At 34.5% G+C, this 21,156-nt stretch overlaps 1 long non-coding RNA gene across 1 annotated transcript; it reads left to right on the forward strand.

The window, feature by feature from the left end:
- The first annotated feature begins 4,922 nt into the window (after positions 1–4,922).
- Positions 4,923–7,818, forward strand: LOC139785774 (uncharacterized). Its single transcript, XR_011722077.1, has 6 exons — positions 4,923–5,128; positions 5,197–5,646; positions 5,723–5,924; positions 5,988–6,199; positions 6,279–6,376; positions 7,050–7,818. It is a non-coding gene; the product is annotated as an uncharacterized lncRNA (long non-coding RNA).
- The last annotated feature ends 13,338 nt before the right edge of the window (positions 7,819–21,156 follow it).

Raw genomic sequence — 21,156 nt, forward strand, 5'->3', positions numbered from 1 at the left:
GAGAGGAGGAGAGAGGGAGGGAGAGAGGAGGGAGAGAGAGAGGAGGGAGAGAGAGGAGGAGAGAGAGGAGGAGAGAGAGAGGAGAGAGAGAGAGAGAGAGGAGAGAGAGAGAGAGAGAGAGAGAGAGAGGAGAGAGAGAGAGAGAGAGAGAGAGAGAGAGAGAGAGAGAGAGAGAGAGAGAGAGAGAGAGAGAGAGAGAGAGAGAGAGAGAGAGACTCTTTGCGTGTCTTATTACATATGTCCTCCGGGGCGAAGCCCGGGTAACCAGCTAGTACATCATAATAATCCCGTTACATAAAAAATCCGTCGAGAGATGAAATAAATTAAAAGGAAGTTTAACATCATACGATTAACATTAATTAATAATTATAGCATTTTTATTATGGAATTTATCCTCTCTATTGATTTAAATCATAGCGGTCGTTTTTTTTACTTTCTTAATATTAATAATTATAGTATACAAATTACATGGAGTTATTAAGAAGCCACATCAAGTTGAAAGCCCAAAAAACCTTCCCCCGAATATTACTGTAAAGAATTTATTGCGAAAAAACCCTGACTGAGATAATATTTTTTTGCAATAAATTCTTTACAGTAATATTCGGGGAAAGGGGGGATGTTAGATACAATTTGTATCAGCATCAAAAATTAAATCAATTTGCGATTTATTTAAGTGAATTTACTGTTCTAACGAAAAACTGTGTTTCAAGACCGACAATTCGTTGGCGCGCAGTTTAGTTGGAAATAGTATTAGAAATTCACACGGAAATTATTTGCTACTTAGATCCTAGCTCGGACTTGATGGCGTTCTTATATTATAATTAATTTAATGTCAAATATACAGTCTTAATAACTAATTTTTGAAGGAAATTTATAGTTTTCAAAGGAAGAAAATTCTCGAAATTATCGATGATTATACGTGTTATAAAGTGAAGAAAAAGTTTCTTGAAATTTGTATAAAACACGTCCAGCATGCAGATGAACATTGGTTTGACCAGAACAACGAGTGTTATCCACATAGAATCCAAATGTTAGACTTTATGTTAAGAGTTAAAATATATGCAATTGCAAAAAAAATAACACTGGAGGAAGAGAAGGAATAAATACAGCATCTAGAAGATCAAAAGAAATTAAGACAAAATGTCAAAAACTGAGAAATATAAAACATATGTAAAATCGTCTATTATGGCCCAACTTATTATGACTCAAAGTTTTCCACTTAAATTAATTTTTACATTTTAAGCATAAAGTCGACCGTCGTAATAAGTAATGTTAAAATGCATTCTGCGCTCGCCGCAGTGACTACTGTCAAAATGCATTCTGCGCTTAGCGCTGTTTATAATGTGCAAATAAAATATACGCTCGCTCATCTATCTGCATTAGTGTCATCTTGTGCACTGTGTTCATACAAGAATTCGTGCAAATGGAGTAAATTGCTACCTATATGTGCACATGGGTATCTTACCGTTTAGAGTACAAAATATCTATAATCTAATGGGTAGATATGATTGCAACCCGTCTGTAATACAGCATCGTGTTTATAATCCAGTAAGTAAATTAATAGCAAATTGTTGCCAATTTGGCATTAAACTCACTTACAAAGAACTTTGCCCATTTTTATAAAGGTTTTAGGCCCCTCGCGTCTAGTAACGAGACTTAAAATGAAAGATTATTGTTAGAGGATCGAAATATTTCTGTATAAACATAATCCTTTATTGTAAGTTAATACCGTTCAGAGATACACTCTTTGAAAGATTAGAAAAATGTACAAAATGGCTTTGTTTCATTCGATTTTTCGACGTCCTAGGCATCTCCTTGTGATGACGGATAATAAACTATTTTAATATATCAATTGAAGTACTTTATACAAATAAATTTGTTACTACTGATCCAGCTAATTGCAAGTTTCTGGATGTGAGTCAGGGATATTCAAAATAATTGATTGTAGCCATTACCTACCACTATCACCACGGAGAAATGTCCTGGATGCCGAGAAATCGAATGAACGAATGCTATAAAGTATATTTTTTTAATGTTTCAGAGAGTGTATCTCTAACCATCAATGTCCACTTAGAGGATTATGTCTGTAGAATATTCTGATCCTCTAACAATAATTTTTTATTTTAGCAAAGTCTTGTTGTTAGACGCGAGGGTTCTAATATAGACAGGGTTCTTTGGGGCAAATCCAATTATCAATAAAGTAAAATGTGATATAAAATAATGTAAAATATCATAAAGTGAGAGAATGTAAATGTAATGTTTTATTATAAAATAACAATAAATATTTTAAAATTGAAAAATCTTCCTATACTTATCTTCCCGATAAATCATGTAATGGTCATCACCTGCGATAATGTTTAAAACTTTCAAAGAACTTTGTTCCCAATTGCAAATAACACTTAATATAATACTAAAAAGCAACGTACATTAAAATAATGTTTAACGCATTACATTTGTTTTGCTTTTTCACTTAACTTTTGCATATACTTACAATAGATTGGGCAGTAAAAATAAAATCAATAACTCAATAACATAAATGTTTTGTCGTTTATAGATCTTCACAAGTTCGAATTCCATTTCAACGATGACAAAATATTTTCCTGTTCATATTTTTTATTGTTTCTATCGTATATCGACTGATATCTTTCAGGAGATCGTATCTCAAAAACTGTCACTTTACAGGATTCGTAAATTTTTGTTTTGTTGATAAGCAACAAACAAGATAGTTTGCTTTACTGTTCAAAAGTATAGTGATTTGGAATTAAAATACAGCTTTATATATATATTGTTTAATTTGATATTATTCGTGGGAAACAAACGCAAAAACGCAATTTTTATAGATACGACGCACTTCAAAATTGTAATCAAAGGAACAAGATACGACATATTTATTTTTAAATAACATTTATTATTGTCATTTAAAAATAAATATGTCGTATCTTGTTCATTTGATTATAATTTTGAAGTGCAAATTTGTCGTATCTACAAATACGAGAAAATGCGAGAAAATTTCGACAACTATAATTCATTTTTGGTAATCTATTTCAAGATAGGATGTAGACGTGTGTGTGAAGCTAGCGTCTCATTTTGCGAAAACTCACAAATTATTGAGAGTTCTGACTTCCTTTTCAATAGTTCTAGAGTTCCTGATAGTTTAAACAAATAGTTCTGGCCATTAAAGCCAAAAAACGCGTCAGTACAAACTGAGACGCTAGGTTCACGCACCGTCTCACTTTGTCCTACACAAGTTCCACCACTGTATCTCATCAGATTTTGCGAGATCTATAGTTCTATAACAGTTCTATAAAGAGTTCTGCCATATAAAAGCAAAAAAATTAATTATAAGGTACTAAAAAAAATTACAATGTATACATTGTAATTTCCAGAACTATTTGTTTAAACTATCAGGAACTCTAGAACTATTGAAAAGGAAGTCAGAACTCTCAATAATTTGTGAGTTTTCGCAAAATGAGACGCTAGCTTCACACACACGATGTAGACACTTAGCTTCGGGGAAGCAGAAAAACCGGAAATTGTGTCAAATCGACCTCGAATTGTGTAAGATACGACCTCCCGAAAGATATCAGTCGATATGTGAAAAATATATTTCTTGATTAAATTAATAAATTAAAATTTAAGAAATTAATAATAAAATAAAAATTAATTTTATAAACTGAAATTAAAAATATTAGATATTAATTAAAATTTAAAGAAAAATAAAAATTATAATCAATAATTTTATAAACTATAAATTAAAAATATTTTTGTAACATTCTTTGCGGTGTGTGTAGAGATGGGTATAGTATCGGTATTGTTAAATATTGATTATCAATTTAATTATGTAATTGTACGTTTCAGTTTCAGACTGCGTTTCAAGATTGAAAGTACGGCGCGTGTAGTTGACGAAGCGAAAGAATATACTTTTAAAATTCACATGAAAAATTGTTACTATATAGGTGAACAAAATTCAGCCTGACCGTATTTGGCAGTTTAATTTGATGAAAATATTAATTTTATGAAATTACCAGGGAAATTACATAAAAGTTTATTTGAAATTTTAATTGATATACAAACATGAAACTTTCCTACACAGTATAAATAATAAATATAATTAATAGAATAAGTTTATTAAAGAAGCATCGCGAATTAAAATATTTATCCTTTATTTGTTCTTAAAAGAAATTTCTTATGTCATTTATGATTAAAAATATATAATTGATGCATGATTATTAACACCGAGATTAATACAGAATCTATTGCGTCTAAAAGTTGCAACTATATACATAATACCATTCAAAATTTATGAATTATTTTTTAATTATGTATTCGAAGTTAAGGGTTTTTTTTAAATAACCGCAATATTAATCGGATAGCAATAAAGTTAATTAAAAATAGCGGATATTAAAAATAAAAATGAAAGAATTTTTACTTTTGATATCCGGCCGCTATATGGCTCCGACATTTTGAATTTATCAACTCAATTTAACATCAGATTAATATTTAGCAACCTGAAAAACTCTTAAGTTTGAATAACAAAAAAATTTTTATAGTTTCTTAATTATATGTATAATGGTCTATATAAGTCGCAACTTTGATGCAATAGACTCTATGTTAATCATCAATATCTTTTTAACTACAATTGACATAACAAATTTCTAAGGGCTGAAAGTCTTAACAATTAACATACTTAATTTTGATTGCAATATAACTTCTCTAACACGTCACTCGGAGTTCTCGGCTTAGAGATCAGTGCTCTAATTCTATAACTATTAACAACAATTCATTATCATTATATTGTCATTGCGCAGCTTTTTTATCATATATTATATCTGCACAACGATAATATAACGATGATAATGAAATTGTATATAGTTATAAGAGTTACAGAAAATAGCCTTAACGACGCGACTTATCGAGCGACTTCGTCCGAAAATGACCCGGCGCTTTGTCTTAAGAACGTAGTTACTGCATTGGCCGCTACACGGTATGGCGCTGAAACCAGTGAGAAATGCTGGTCTCGTCTCAACCCGGACCTTTGGCTATCTGTCTATTAATCTGTGCTTTTACATCTCCTGACCGCATATTTTTAACGATGACAATTTGATTTATAACTTGACTCGCAATTATTGTAAGTTTTTATACTTTTACCATTATTTATTAATTTCTGTGTAATATCGGTAATTTGTGTTGTTGCAGCATTGCTAAATATTTGTAACTTGATAAGGACCCTAAGAGCACAGTTGACGGAAAGTCGACGGCAAGTCGACTTTTATAAGTCGACTTCTAGTCGACTTCTAAAAATGGCGAAAAGTCGACTAAAAGTCGACTTCTAAATAGTCGACTTCTAAAAATGGCGGAAAGTCGACTAAAAGTCGACTTTTAAATAGTCGACTTATAAAAAGACGGAAAACAGTCAAGCGGCGCGTCATGCATCATCAATATGGCGGCGAATCTCGAGGAGGCTGGAGGACCAGATGAGTGGACCAGAGTTTACGCGAGTGCGAGGAATACGTGCCGCGAGACAGGACACGATAAGACGCCAGATAGTTCTTGCAGGTATGGCGGATCAAGTCGCGAGAAAGGTTTTGCCCGACGAGGTAAAAGAGGATCAGGATAAGGCCAAGTGGAAACATGCTTACAGGTTAGGTATGGTGTGTTATTAATTATCATCGATAATTAAGACCTATTGAATGCGACCTCTCCATTCTGTATCATCTTTCAGAACACCAGAAATGAAGGAACCTGTGTTCATGCATTCTTCGTGCGTTCTACGGAAAATCAGTCCGGAATAGGTGGTTTATAAAGAGGTGTACGAAACGAATAAGATGTACATGCGAGGTGTCACGATGATAGAACCCGAATGATTGCCGAAATTCGCTCATGCTATGCCATCTTAGTGAACCATTGGTTGATCCACCGCCAAGGTATTTTTATCACAATTGTTGCTTTATAATGTTTTTCCTACTTATTTATAAAGATATTTATAGATATAATCAATGAACCGGAAAGATCATTTGCCGCGTGTCTGGTACATTCGGAAAGGCCGAATGGGCACTACCATCGATGGATATAGATCATCCGTGGACGGTGTCAAGTGGTTAGCGTATTTCTTCTTGGAGGGTCAAGTGTGCCCTAAGCTGAAACGATTTGTCCCGTCGCTGCTGACAACACCTGGGAGCATCACCAAGTCATGAGCTAGGTAAATCGTTATTCTATCTCCTTTTGATTTCACGTTGATTTATCGAATAGATTACATCAATTCAATACGATTTTTTCAGGTTGATACCACGCACTCAAGCAATAGTACAAACGCTGCAGTCGCAGGGAGTCGTGTCCAAACACAAACTGCTAGAAATCTGGGGTTCGGATAAAAAATGTGAGATTTTAATTTATAAAATAATATTTAGATATTATCATAGACTTCTATACAATACTAGACCGCTGACAGACATCTCGCCCGTGATGCTTGCCGCCATGTTGATTTTAGTCAAGATATGCTATACTACTATTCTATACAAGTGGTTTTATACAAGATTTCTATACAATAGTCTGGCATATACAGAATGTCCAAAAGAAAGGGTTTAATACTACAGGAGTAGTGGTTCGATTTCGGCATCCAAGTACGCTACACGTCGAAGGCATGACTTACAAACTTATTGATAACATGTACCAATATTTAACACAAAAACATTCGCCTGCTTCGTTATGTACTGTAATAACGAATGCAGATAAACGCACATCATGAGCAACTGAACACCCGATAGTGACTTATTGTTAATTCAATATGGCCGCACCCTTCACTAACACTTGCACCTTGCACTCGCATCAGCTTTTCGGCAGTGCGTCCATAGATGTTAGTGGTCTAGTATAAAAGTCTGTGGATATTATATATTTATAATAATATATACATATATATATATATATATATATATATATATATATATAATATTATTATATATTTACAACATTATGATAATAATATGATATATATTTATATAGCTAATTTTGCATATTGTTTCGCGATTAACGCTGGAATGTTTTAATTTTAGTTCTGTTATTGTCAGCTTACCAGAAGTGGCTGCCGGAATCCGCGCACGCAGAAGTGGCACAGATATGGCCGCCTTTGTAATTAAGAATAAAACATTAGGATTGTAATTATACAGTTTTTTAGATAATTAAATTATTTTATATATGAAAAAAAATCGAAATGCATCAGTTTTAGCCCTCCAGCAAGGGGTCGATTGTGTATCTTGAAATAATGAGGTAAAAATTACAAAAGTGAGAAAATTCATTAGCGTATCTACGATTTTATTTATCAAAATCTAATAAAATCTGTTAACTTTTGTTATTTTTACCTCGTTTCAAGATACACAATCGACCTCCAGACGTACGCGGCGGTTTATTTTATCGACTTTAAAAGTTGGCGGGAAGTCGACTTTTCGTCATGACGGGAAGTCGACTTTTCATCATGACGGGAAGTCGACTTTAAGTCGGTGGTTTTTGCGACATTCGCCGACTTCAAGTCGACTTCAAGTCGACTTTCGTCCTTAAAAATGTCGACTTCTCTGCCAAGTCAGTTTCGGTAGAAGTCGACTTCAAGTCGACTTAAAGTCGACTTTTTGCTCTTAGGGGACCCAAAGCAGAGGTCGAAACGTCGTTGTGATTGATATTAAAATTATTGCCAGTTAGGCCGACAAATTTTCGTGTTTTATTAAATATTAATACAATAAGATATTTGTATTTACATTTATCAAAATAAAAAGTAAGTTCAATTATGAAAATAAATATTAATAATTGGACTTATTAAAAATTAAATAATTTGTTCAGATATTGCGCTCGAATTCTTTTCGCGTTTTACAACGCCCGATCGTTTCACATTAGATGGCGCGACGCGCGAGTCGCCACTCTCAAAGAGCCCCCGCCTCCTTCCTCACTCGTTAGGTGTCATGGCCGCACTTGCTTGCGTTTCTTCGAACGTGTCAAGTCCGTTACCTTTTTCTTGACGGATTGATCGTTGCGGCGCGTGTTCTGGAGACCAACCGAGCGAGAGTCGGATCACCAGAGAGAGCTCACCGCCAGGAAAGGGAGAGCTGCGGCAGCTAGCGTCCGAGAGGGAGGATCGAGGCGAGGAGTCCGGTTCAGCGAGCGGAGCCCTTAAGAGATTCTCATTGGGACGCCATATTTGTTACTTTCATTTGAGGGTTCATATTTTTAGGGTTTATACCGTCATTTTTAAGGATTAACCATTAATTGAAGGTTAACTATCACTTGAAGGTTAACCATCATCCAAAGAAAAACCCTTAAAGTTGGGTGTGATTTCGGACCGCCAATTGAAGATTAACCTTCAAATGATGGTTAACCTTCAATTGGCGGTCCGAAATCACACCCAACTTTAAGGGTTTTTCTATGGTGTTTTTTTTAACGGTTAACACCAAAAGTTAAGTGTATTTTTCCATAAGGGTAGTTTTATGGTCTACAATTAAATAATTAATTAAAAATTAATTATAAACTAACAAACAAAAATAAATGCACTACAATAATCTACAAACGAAATACAATCAATTTCACATTTTTTTAAAAACATGTAACTAATTTTTTTTAAAAAGTGTCAGTCGTCGGCTAACATCATACGAATGAGGCAGGAGCCATTGATTACGGCGTCGATCCCTTTTCAATTCGCATTAGTGCGCAGAGCGGGCAGACAACCGTTCCGAATTACTAAAGCGCTTCATGCGCATTGACAAAACGGAACGATTTCGAAGCGCTACGCAACAGTAATGCAGTCTGCGTTTTATGCGCAACTCGGAATGAACCCTGAGGTTAAAGCGTCGTCTACAATGGCAGCAGGAGTATGCAGTAAGACGTAAGCAGTAAGCTATTGACCAACCACAGTCGATTATTCTTGAATTGTAAAAATCCCATTAGTCAATAACTTACTGCTTACGTCTTACTGTATAATACTCCTGCTGCCATTGTAGACGACGCTTAAGGCCTTCATACATAAAATCGCGTAAGGACGTAAAACGTAAGCGTAAGAAAATCGACCAATCCCAATAAAGTATTGTGCTGTCCGTAACCCCAGTAGGGGAAAATACTCGATTGGGATTGATCGATTTTCTTACGCTTACGTTTTACGTCCTTACGGCATTTTATGTGTGAAGGCTTTTACGAAGTATCTTTCTGCCCATGGTGGAAGGAAACAAGGTGTGCTCGTTAGAGGGATGCGCAGGACTGGAACAAGGGAGCGCCATGTTGGATATAATAGATATTCTTTATATACGTGACCAATATCATCAATGTCTCCGCGCTTGTTCCAACGCACTCATTGGTCGCGTTCAGCAGACCAAGCCACTCAGTAGCAGTCGAACGTGATTGGCTCTTACTTTTAGAACCAACCAATCAACGCAGAGTGTTGATAAGACGAACTCAACAGTTGTGTCTGCTGAACGCGCCTATTGGTTATTAGAGAAAGATGCGCAAGAGCACACCTGTTTTCCTTCCACCATGTTTCTGCCTGTGCCTCTATTATTTTGTTCTTTATATTTGTATTGTTTTATATTACTTTTATTATCTCCAGCCAGTACAATATGGAATCAATCTGAAACAAACTCATTTCTAGGCTTTTTCTTTCCTCGTGTCGAAAAGAAGGTTTAGAAAGGCAAAAAACTGAGAACTGCCACTTGTTTTTCAAAAGTTTGATAAATAATCATTACTTTACTTTTCTTTTTAAAAAAAATCTGGGGTTGCCGCCCTCCTAGCTTTGAAAATATAACGGTTTTGAATTTTTTTGAATTTTTTTGATCTTGAAGATAACCTTGGAAAAATCTAAAAAAATTTGGGTATATTTTGGTGTATGGCCCCTTTATACCCAAATTTTTTCAGATATTTCGACTCGGCGTTCCCGAGATAGAAGGCAAAATAACCTAAAAAATACAGGTTTTCGCATTTTTGAAGACGGCGCACCTACAGAAACTTAAAAAAATCGGTTGGTATATTTAGAACAAATTATAATACGTATTTAAAAAAAATAAAATTCGATGTATGGTTTTTTGTTTTAATGTTATAACGATTAAAAATTTTTCGGAATTTTTTTTACCTTGAAGATGACCTTGAGAAAATCTTAAAAAATTTAGGTATATTTTGGTGTATGTCTCCTATATACTCAAATTTTTACAGATTTTTTAGCAGGTTTCCGAGAAAAAAATTAATATACAAGGAAAAGGGTTTTTAGCCACCCTAGGAAGGAGAGGGAGGAGGGGGAGGCGGGCAGGGTGATAGAAGTTATTCTTTTTAATTTACAAATAAGTTCCAATAGGTTTTTTTTCGAAAAGCGGAGTAAGGGCATTTCGACTATTATAATGGGAAATACTCTTTAGCGTATACCATTAAAGAAGAGTACCGATTTTTTATTGCGTGATTGATAAATAAATAAATTTTTTTTAGGGGGGAAAAGTTTAATTAAAGATAAAGAAAATATTTATTTGAAAGAAAAACATCGATATTATGGACAGGTGCAATTAGGAAATGGCAGTGCTCAATTTAAAGTCAACTTCGTTTGTGATATATTCTACTTTTGATAAAAATTTATTTATTCTAAGGGTGAATCGAAATGAAATATTTCTTACCACAATGTTAAAAGAATTAAAAAAAGTATACTATGGCATTATGTTGCATGAAATCTGTTTAAGAACTGAAAGTTCAATAAAAGATGCTAGTGAAAACATTGAGTCGTAGGATTATAAAAGAGATAAAAGTTATAAATAAGATATAGAAATGATTACAAAATTATATAAAAGATTACATACAAAAGTTTTCAGAAATAGAAAAGGGTTAAAAGTTATAAGATATAGAAAGTCATTAGATATAGGATTATAAAAGATATAGAAAAAGTTAAAAAAATGAGTATATATATATATATATATATATATATATATATTTATTAATGCTTCACCTTCTGGTGCTTACATAGCAGTTTAGACTGCCAGACTTTACACGACTATACATTTGTCAAAATCTTGTTTCCGGTTTTTACATTTTGTTGTTACGATCCTGCTTATAAACTAATCAAACAATACAAATATTAAATTTTACATTTGAACTATACTCTTTTCCTTCTCCACTTCTAATCTTTTCTCTTTCAAATTTTTCATCCATCCATACCCTGCTCCATCGTCGCTCAACATATCAGCCATTCTTCCTTTCCAACTCTCCACTTTTTCACATCTCGTACTTACATGTCGCATATCTTCGTTTTCTTTCCCGCATAATCTACATTTTCTCCATTCCTCATCCATCCAATACATATTCCCTTTTGTCTCATTTCCACACCTCATTCTCGCTAATAGGCTTATCTTTTCCTTCCCTTTTCTGACCCCATCTTTGATATATCTAGGCAACCATTCTATTTTGACATCTTTATAATCCTTACACGCTTTTGAGTTTTCAATTTTTTCGGCTCTCTCCTGCATATCTACTTCTCTGTTTCTTGTCACCATACAATCAATACCTTCATCTCCTATCCTTATCAGTTCTTCCTCGCTCATGCCGCATCTCTGTATGTACTCTCTTCTCTCTTTACTTTCTGTCGACCAATTTTGTATATCTTCCCTGCTTTCTTCCTCCTTTCTCTCCTTCCAGCATTTTATTAGAATTACATTTCCGTTATCATTTCTCATTTTCTCTTCATATTTTGCCGCTCTTCTTCCCGCTACGATTCTTATCTTCTCTCTTTTCATTTCTTCTCTCACCACATACCCCGGGGTAGATCTTTGTAAGCCTAAAATCCACCTTATGTACCTCTCTTGAACTACCTCTACCTCCTTCCTTTCTCTGTATCCCCATATCTCTACTCCATATAACATTATTGGTTTTATTATTCTATCGAACAGTTTCATTCTCCATATTATATCCGCGTTAAACTTCCTTTCTCCATAGCTCCATATCCATGCCATCGCAATTTTTCCTTCCCTTATTCTATCTTTTATGTGCATCTCGTCATTATTGTTTCTGCATATTTTATACCCTAAGTAATTAATTTCTTTTGTCTCCTCAATTCTCATATCTCCCCACTACCATTCTCTCTTCCTCTCTTTGCCGCTTCCCTTCCTGAATACGATTATTTTTTATTTTTCTGTACTTAGCTCTAGTTTCTTCCTTTTTATGTACCTGTAGAACACCTTCATCATGATATTCATCATATCTTCATTTTCTGCAACAAGTACTATGTCATCTGCATATTCTAGCGACCATATCCTTTCCTTTCCGATCTTCACTCCACCAGGATTTTTCTTCATCTCTTCTTCTATGTCTGAAATATATATGTTGAATAATGTCGCGCTAATTGGACATCCCTGCCTCACTCCTTTTACAGCCCAAAATTCCTTCGTTTCTTTATTGCCTATCTTCACTCTGTATCTAGTTTTGCTATAAATCTCTTTCACTCTATCGATTAGCCCTTTACTTATTAACAAAAGTTTCGCTCGACAAGCAATAGCTAAATAATATCAAACGGCCAATTTCGAGCTAATACCAGATGTTAGAAAAAAATATTTTATACATTCAATAATCGTATACAGACTTGTTTACGTTTCGTGCCTTACTTGGCCTTCTTCAGAACAATAAAAAAATATAAAGAAAAACGCATTACAATATATCGCATTATTCTACGAACAAAACGAATCAATTCGATCCAACGCCACAATTTACATTAATCCGGTCTCACCCAAGTAATTGGACAATTAGTCATATTGAAGTCAGAAGTATGTTGTCAATTAATCGTCAATCTACACGCAGAATCGGTCGTTTCCTTCGCTGCATGACACTTATGCGTCCATGAAACCCGTATAGATGTGAGATCCTTTGTCGCCAGACCATCTTAGTGGCAACTATATCAAAGTTAGAACTTACATAGGACCAAAACGAAAATTTGATTAAAAACGAGTTTAGCCTTAAAAACGGACTCACATAAGCGGTCGATGAAACAAGGAACTAGGGTGAATTCTTTCCATCGTCTCACAAAGAGTGTGTTCGTCGCGAAGGATAACAGACGACTGAGACAATACCCGCATCGCAAGGGCACAATAACCAATGATCATTGTTATTAACCGAACGTTTAAGACAACCGATTCAAGATATCAAAATAGGCATCGTTTAGTAGTTCCGTGTCCTTTTTTAAATTTATACCATTAGTTTGTTCTTTAATATGAATCATTTCTGCGGTTAATCTCTTTTTGTAATTATGCTCAATTTCTAAGATGCGTGCATTTTCCCAGTCAAATGAATGATTGAATTTTGTGGTATGTTCTGATACAACAGAATGTTTGGACTCGTCTAATCTTATATTGCTTTTATGTTCTTTTAATCTGGTTTGTAATTGCCTCTTAGTCTGACCGACGTAAGAGGCATCACAATTTTTACAACAGATTTTGTAAATTACGTCATTCTTGGAAAAATGGGCGTTCTTATCCTTATAGACCTTAATGATGCTACCAAGATTGTTAAGAGTGCGGTATCCCACAGAATTTTCAGATTTATCGACTGCTGAGGCGATGATTTCCGAAGTATGTTTTAAATACGGCATAACAATAAAACTTTTTGTTTCCTGTGCACATTCGGAATCATTACCCGTATTATTATTCTTTATGGACTGAAGTTTCCTCAGTCTTTTATTAATATGCAAGAATATTAGATCGATGGGATATCCATTTCCAAGCAATACATTGATGACAAAATTTAAATTTTTATTATAAAAGCTGGGATGTGATAACCTGATTGATCTGTCCACTAGGCTGTAGATTGTTCCTATTTTGTGTTGAATAGGATGATTCGAAAGGAAGGACAATAGCCTACCAGAAAAAGTTTCTTTGTGGAACCAATCTGTTATAATCGTGTCTCCCCTTACAATCAACATCAAGTCCAGAAAGCTAAGACGGCCATTATTTTCGTACTCTATTGTAAATTTAAGTCTATCATGATAACTGTTAAAGTGATCCAGAACATCCTGAACGTTATCCTTAGGAATCTTCATAATAATATCATCCACATAGCGCTTGTAAAACGATAGATGGATGTCCAATGCGCCCAAAACTCTTTCCTCCAAATCCTCCATAACAAATGTCCGCCACTGTCGGGGATAAAGGGGAGCCCATTGAAGATCCAAATGTCTGCTTATAGATGACACCGTTAAACGTGAAAAAGGTGGAAGCCAGTACAAATTTGACTGCCGTAATAAATTCAGCACGAGATAACCTTGTTTTTGTTTTTATAAACTTCCATCTCTTTTTTAAACCCTCCACGACCAACTCAGATGGAACATTCGTAAATAATGATACCGCGTCCAGTGAGATCAGAATCTCCGACTTCTGCACTTTTATTTTTGATAGGTCAGTACATAATTCAAAACTGTTGTTGACGTGGCTCTTTGGTTTTGGTAAACTATCAGCTAAAATTTCTTGCAGAAAAGCTGCCCAACCTATGAAGTTGTCAAAAGAAATCCATCCGCCAAAATGGAAAGGGAACTAAATGCCTTGATTAAAAAGTGGCTACAGAAGGAATATATTTCTAAGAAACAATATTTTTTCCTACATTCCAGCGATTCTACACTTCCAAAAGCTTATGGTCTTCCAAAGATTCACAAAAAGAACGTTCCTTTTAGAATAATAGTCTCTTCTGTTAACACGGCTCTGTATAATCTTGCAGCTTTTCTGCAAGAAATTTTAGCTGATAGTTTACCAAAACCAAAGAGCCACGTCAACAACAGTTTTGAATTATGTACTGACCTATCGAAAATAAAAGTGCAGAAGTCGGAGATTCTGATCTCACTGGACGCGGTATCATTATTTACGAATGTTCCATCTGAGTTGGTCGTGGAGGGTTTAAAAAAGAGATGGAAGTTTATAAAAACAAAAACAAGGTTATCTCGTGCTGAATTTATTACGGCAGTCAAATTTGTACTGGCTTCCACCTTTTTCACGTTTAACGGTGTCATCTATAAGCAGACATTTGGATCTCCAATGGGCTCCCCTTTATCCCCGACAGTGGCGGACATTGTTATGGAGGATTTGGAGGAAAGAGTTTTGGGCGCATTGGACATCCATCTATCGTTTTACAAGCGCTATGTGGATGATATTATTATGAAGATTCCTAAGGATAACGTTCAGGATGTTCTGGATCACTTTAACAGTTATCATGATAGACTTAAATTTACAATAGAGTACGAAAATAATGGCCGTCTTAGCTTTCTGGACTTGATGTTGATTGTAAGGGGAGACACGATTATAACAGATTGGTTCCACAAAGAAACTTTTTCTGGTAGGCTATTGTCCTTCCTTTCGAATCATCCTATTCAACACAAAATAGGAACAATCTACAGCCTAGTGGACAGATCAATCAGGTTATCACATCCCAGCTTTTATAATAAAAATTTAAATTTTGTCATCAATGTATTGCTTGGAAATGGATATCCCATCGATCTAATATTCTTGCATATTAATAAAAGACTGAGGAAACTTCAGTCCATAAAGAATAATAATACGGGTAATGATTCCGAATGTGCACAGGAAACAAAAAGTTTTATTGTTATGCCGTATTTAAAACATACTTCGGAAATCATCGCCTCAGCAGTCGATAAATCTGAAAATTCTGTGGGATACCGCACTCTTAACAATCTTGGTAGCATCATTAAGGTCCATAAAGATAAGAACGCCCATTTTTCCAAGAATGACGTAATTTACAAAATCTGTTGTAAAAATTGTGATTTGAATTTTGAGTACCGTTTTTTCACGTTTTTTCTCAAAATTCAAATGTCCGTCATTTTTTTAATTTTCGACTTTTTATTCATATTATAGGTTCAAGCTCCAACAAATATTAGGTATATATTTCATGAAAATTTTTGGATTTTTGATTTCTGATAATTTTTACAGGTGCTAGAGTGATTGCCAATTGGACATCTTTTTTTGACGCGGTCACGATGCACCACGTGTAACACCATTCCACGGCAGTAATTTCTATTAAAAAAATTTTTTCTATGTACTCTTAGACTCCATAAATAAGTGTCAAAAACCTTCAGTTATTCATTTACTTCCTTCTATGAAAAAAAAATTCAAGAAAATCACCTTACTTTTGGGTCGCTAGATGAGAACCTCCCCTTAACTTCTTTACTTCGTTTAATATCTCTTTGATCGTCAGTTCAATTGCATCTCCTTCTTCTTCATTTCTTGCTTCCATTCCGCCATGATTTACTTCACTTCCTTCTAGGTTTTTCATGAAATATTCTTTCCACTCCTTCAACTCAATTTGCTTGCATACCTTTTCTCTTTTCCTCCTTCCCCTATTTATAAAGTCCCATGCTTGTTTTTCTGTTTTTATCTCTTCGATTTCTCTCTCCTCCATCCTCTTCCACTCTTCTTTCTTCTTTAGGCATAACGACTTATAGCAGTGTTTCATTTCTTTCCATCTTTTCTTCTCCTCTTCTCCTCCATTTATTTTCTTTCTTTGTTTGTTTAGCTCTTTTTTCATCTTCTTACACTCGTTGTCCCACCACGGACTCCATCCTATCTTTCTTCCTGTTCCTTTCTTTTTCTTTTTTGTTGCATTTCCTATATTGACCTTCATTTCCCTCCATTTCTCTTCCACATTGCTCGTAACCGTCCATTCTGCCCTTTCTATGCTTGCTTTAAATGCTTTCTTACCCTCGTCAGACCAGTCCTGCAACTCTTCTTTTTCTTCACTTCCCGTTCTCCTTTCTTCTTTTTCCCCTCTTATTCTTATAGTTATTGGTTGGTACATTAATATATTTATATTAATGTTAACATGTTAATGTGATAAAGTTTATTTTAAAAGTTGATATAAGATGATATATGTGTTTAACATTTTAATAAACTACTTGCTATTACTCATTATGTGAAATAAAACAAAAAATATCAAAAATCCAACTGCCAAATTAAATTTTCGAGAGATGAAATCGAACATTTAAATTACGATCAACCTTACTTTTACAACCGCGAACTGAACACTTAATTCTGCTCGTAGATTTACAACGCGGAGAAAATTCCATATTAATAAAAATACAAAGCCAGTAACGCAAAGCCAGTACGACCGCACGTCAAGCCTGTACAATGCCACGAGATCTGTAAGAGTCCAGTGCTTTTACTTTCGACCACCAGATGTCATGGCGACGAATGTCAGATCCCAATAGGATATATCCCTTTAAACCTTAGGTTAAAAGTTAACTTACGCGCACGCGCGCACGCACACGGCCCATCTTTTGAACTCAAAGATAATAAGATAGTAGTAAAAAATTCTTTGGTATACAAATGCCATTTGATCATTACAAACACTTGCTGCTAAACGATAGCTTTTCTATCGCAAAACTACATTTTCACTTCTTGCATTTTGGACAATTTTAAGTTTCATAATCGAGTTCAGCACACCCAAAAACATAAAGATAGACAGATTTCATACGTTTCCCTTACAGGCAAATGTTGACCCTAAATGGGCATTGTTCTTTCGGTTAAGATATAACTATTTTCTATTTTTTCCAAATTAATATTTATTTATTTAAATTTATTTATATTCAAATTAATTTTGTTTCTATCTGCTTTCCATCACAGCTTTACGAATATATTTGATAAATATCAGTATTAGGGAGCCACCCTCAATTTCCATAATTTTGAAATATGTTGTCATCAAGGTCATCATTTTGAGTAATCTCTTAATCTCTAATACTAGATATTTACCATACATATATTTAACTCTATTTGTAACTATGGCATTTGTTGAGAGAAGTTTCAGTAAATTAAAATTGATAAATCGTGTTTATTTTTAATGTTGCAAGAAAGATTAATGCTTGTGCAATATTATCAATTGAAAATGAAATAGCCATACCTATATACACAAAGATTGTAACTTAAATTCTTTAATTATAATAGTAGAAAAAAGTTTTGTTTATTATAGAATTATAAAATTCTATTTATGTAGTTCTATTTATAAAGGACAATGTTTTAAAAAAGCCGATTTTTCGCTCCTCGGGTAAATGGATAAAATCTATTCCATACGTTTTCCACACATAAATACAAACCAAAAATGCATGTATGTGAAGCTAGCGTCTCATTTTGCGGAAACTCACAAACTATTGAGAGTTCTGACTTCCTTTTCAATAGTTCTAAAGTTCCTGATAGTTTAAACAAATAGTTCTGGCCCCTAAAGTAAAAAAACGCGTCAGTACAAACTGAGACGCTATGGTTCACGCAGCGTCTCACTTTGTCCTACACAGTCCTACACGAGTTCCGCCGCTATATCTTATCAGATTTTGCGAGATCTATAGTTCTATAATAGTTCTATAAAGAGTTCTGCCATATAAAAGCAAAAAAATTAATTATAATTATAAAGTACTAAAAACAAAATTATAATGTAATGAGTATACCGAGTTGAGACGCCAGTTAAAATCTCGAAGTTCCGGTTTATGTAAAATATTTTTCGAGTAGTTCTGAGTATATACAAGTATTTTCTAAAGAGTTCCCGGCACTAGCAATGTTGTATAATTTTTAAATAAATTAATAACGCCCGAGAATCGAGTACTTGGAGAGAATAGGGTGAGACGTTGTACGATTTTTAACAGTTCTGTTATAATTCTCGTGTAGTTCTGAACGTGTTCTAACGTTTTCTAAAGAGTTCTGGCAATAAGCATTATTTATTCATTTTTTAAATACTTTGTATCACCCGAGAAAGACGCATTTACGGGTATATGGGTGAGAAGCTGTACGAAATCATACATGCATTTTTGGTTTGTATTTATGTGTGGAAAACGTATGGAACAGATTTTATCCATTTTCCTGAGGGGCGAAAAATCAGCTTTTTTTAACATGGTCCTTTCTATTTGTTTTATTCATATTTTATTTAGTCTTTATGTATGTTTTGTTCTAAATATAGAATTATGGAATTCTATATTTTCACAGTTTTATGATATTCTGTGTCTTTTTAAAAATGTACTTACATATAAATAAGTACAATTTTAATTATATTGTTATATTATATTGTTGTATTATATTGTTCTATTTTTTAATTCCACTAAAGCTTCTTTAATTAAATAAAGGGTCTTACTTACTTTATTTACACTACCTTATTACTTTTACAACCCCAAAAGTCTGCACGATTCTGTTTCTTATCATCAAAAGTAGACCATGTATATTTCATATCCACAATAACATAAAAAATTGTACAAATTAGGAATTTACTCATTGCTTCCTCACCATTTTATTTCACTCACATTAGCACCTCTAAAAAATCCAAGCAATCACGGCATCAGAGAAACCAAGTTCTTTGAGCTTAATAAGTAGTCGAAGATGCGGAACAGTGTCAAATGCTTTACTAAAGTCGAATAATATCATAATTGTAATAAGTCCATTATCAATCGCCTCTCTAATGTCATCGCAAACACGCAAAAGAGCAGATTGAGTATTATGACCTGATCGATATGCAGATTGTCTAGGATTGAAGAGATTATGCTCATTTAAATAATCAGTAATCTGTTCAGCAACAATCCTCTCAAGAATTTTAGACAATTCTGGTAAGTTTGCAATCGGTCGCGTGTCAGACGGGGACAAAGGAGTGCGAATCTTTGACAGTGGGCGAATCAAAGCACGCTTCCATTGAGATGGAAACGAAGAAGTCTCCAATGAGCGATTAAATAAAGCTGTTAGACACGATGAAATCGTAGGCCATGCAATACGTAAAATATAAAGGGGTATGCCATCCGAACCGACCGCGTAAGAATGGAGAGGTCTAGTAGACATGTGCTTATGGACCATACGAGGTGTGATAGCAAAGAAAACAAATTCAGGATGCTGAGATGGACGGGCAACCAGATCAATAGCAGAAATAAAGTCAACATATAAGCAAGGCGACTGAGCACTGGAAACTGATACATAAAATGAATTTAATTGATTGGGTGTAAAAAAATGTAAAGGAGAAACTGAAGTTGATTTTACAAGACCGTAGCAGGCAAGCTCTCGCCAAAGTTTAGCAGGATGAGTAATATTTTTAAGTGAATCAAATTAAAACTCACTTTTGGTACGTTTGATATCTACATTAAGCTGATTGCGAAAAAGTCTGTAGGTGGCGTAACCAAGCAAGCAAGCAAGAGAGAGAGAGAGAGAGAGAGAGAGAGAGAGAGAGAGAGAGAGAGAGAGAGAGAGAGAGAGAGGGAGAGGGAGAGGGAGAGGGAGAGAGAGAGGGAGAGGGAGAGAGAGAGAGAGAGAGAGAGAGAGAGGGAGAGGGAGAGGGAGAGGGAGAGGGAGAGGGAGAGGGAGAGGGAGAGGGAGAGGGAGAGGGAGAGGGAGAGGGAGAGGGAGAGGGAGAGGGAGAGGGAGAGGGAGAGGGAGATGGAGAGGGAGAGGGAGAGGGAGAAAGAGAGGGAGAGGGAGAGAGAGAGAGAGAGAAAAGAGGCTAACATTTACATCAACGCAACGTAATAGCATGCATGTTTCATTTGTCAGTGTCATTTTATTTCTTAAATTATTTCAATTTTTCAAAATTTTTTATTTAATCGCTTTAATTGTACTGTTTTTTATGTAGCTGTCATTCTACAAGAGCGAGAGGGATTATAGGAGGAGAAAGATGGAGTGGAGATTGTAGAGGAGGCGGCTTGAGAGGTGGATGAAGAGAAGGCTGGGGAGAATTTGATTCTCAGTCCGTTTTTATTTTAATTGTTAAAAAAATTAAATAAAAAATTAAATAAAACAATTTATTTTTTCTTATTTCGGCGCCATTGTTCCTCCCTTACAGCACGAAATATTGTTAAAACATTGCAGAAATATTATTTTGTAAGATTGAAATATTTTATTATATATTTCTGAAAGCTTGCAACAATATTCCTATGTCCACTTTTGCAATATTTTGCTATAATGTTCTTGAAATATTTAAAAATGTAAAAATATTTCTGAAATAAATATTTCAATTACATCGACTTAACTGGCCACAAATAAAACAATATCACATTTCAGTTTTATGATTTTTCTGGAATAATTTTATACATTACGGAAGTCTTGTGATTTCAATGACGATTCTATACGGATGATTTAAGTATTAATTTTTCTTTTTGTTACTTTCAATACATATGTTTTAGATTGACTCTTATTTATGATCTTTGCGTCACGTTAT

Source organism: Temnothorax nylanderi, unplaced genomic scaffold (assembly GCF_030848795.1).
Source record: "Temnothorax nylanderi isolate EJ_2023f unplaced genomic scaffold, tnyl_v1.0 TNYL_tig0880_pilon, whole genome shotgun sequence".
NCBI lineage: Eukaryota > Metazoa > Arthropoda > Insecta > Hymenoptera > Formicidae > Temnothorax > Temnothorax nylanderi.